General features: G+C 41.7%; 1 long non-coding RNA gene across 1 annotated transcript; it reads left to right on the forward strand.

Moving 5' to 3' along the window:
• On the forward strand, positions 1-650 carry LOC306746764. The gene is made up of 3 exons (XR_013771131.1): positions 1-125; positions 268-413; positions 540-650. It is a non-coding gene; the product is annotated as an uncharacterized lncRNA (long non-coding RNA).
• The last annotated feature ends 204 nt before the right edge of the window (positions 651-854 follow it).

Here is an 854-nt window from a genome sequence, read left to right on the forward strand (position 1 = left end):
CGGCGCACAGTGTTGTTGCTCTGTTCAACAAACGTATGAACTGATGTTGACTGCGAATTATACAGCCACAGTGTGGAAAGGAGGCATAAGCATGGAGTCCAAAATCATCGGCGTCGAAGAAAGCAGTGAGTAGACTTTAGTGAAAGGCCCTACATGTAACCTGTGCTGCCAGATATAGACTGATGCAGATCAGCAGTGAGTGGGTGTCGAACTGGATGGAGCTTATGAAACATGACCCTTACCTTTCGTATCGCTCTTCTTCTACAGTAAAGCCTAACACCCCAACAATCGACTCAGTGAAGGAAACCAATGGAAATGTTCTAATCAAGTGGAATCCTAACACGGTACCCAGCAGGCTCAAGTCAAGATTGACAGCTATTGTGACTTACCATAAAAAAGGAGACACAAAAAATGTAGGAGCAATTATGAATAATACAACACTGAGATCATTTTTCCATTTGATTATGTCAGGTTGCTGGTAAGTTAAAGAGCCTATGATTGCTGATCTTTTTTTTATAATTCTTGTTTCTCCATACCAGGTTTCTAAATCTGTCGGACGAACTAGAACTAAAGGACTTCATATCTCTGAAATACGAAACTTGGAGCCAAACACAACATATGCTGTCAGCGTGAAAAGCTACACAAGCCTCAGTCGCAAGTACAGTGACAGTAGCGAAGAAAAGGTATTCACAACCAGTAAGTATCATCTTCTCGTTTTGTTTTACCTTGTGCCTCACAAAGAACATGTTGGGCTTTTTCATTACATGATTTTATACATGTTACATTACAGCTGTGTCCCCTGATGCCCTGCCCTTGGTTCTCATCATCACCTTCAGCTTTGCTGCAGTCATCAT

Source organism: Taurulus bubalis, assembly GCF_910589615.1.
Source record: "Taurulus bubalis genome assembly, chromosome: 14".
NCBI lineage: Eukaryota > Metazoa > Chordata > Actinopteri > Perciformes > Cottidae > Taurulus > Taurulus bubalis.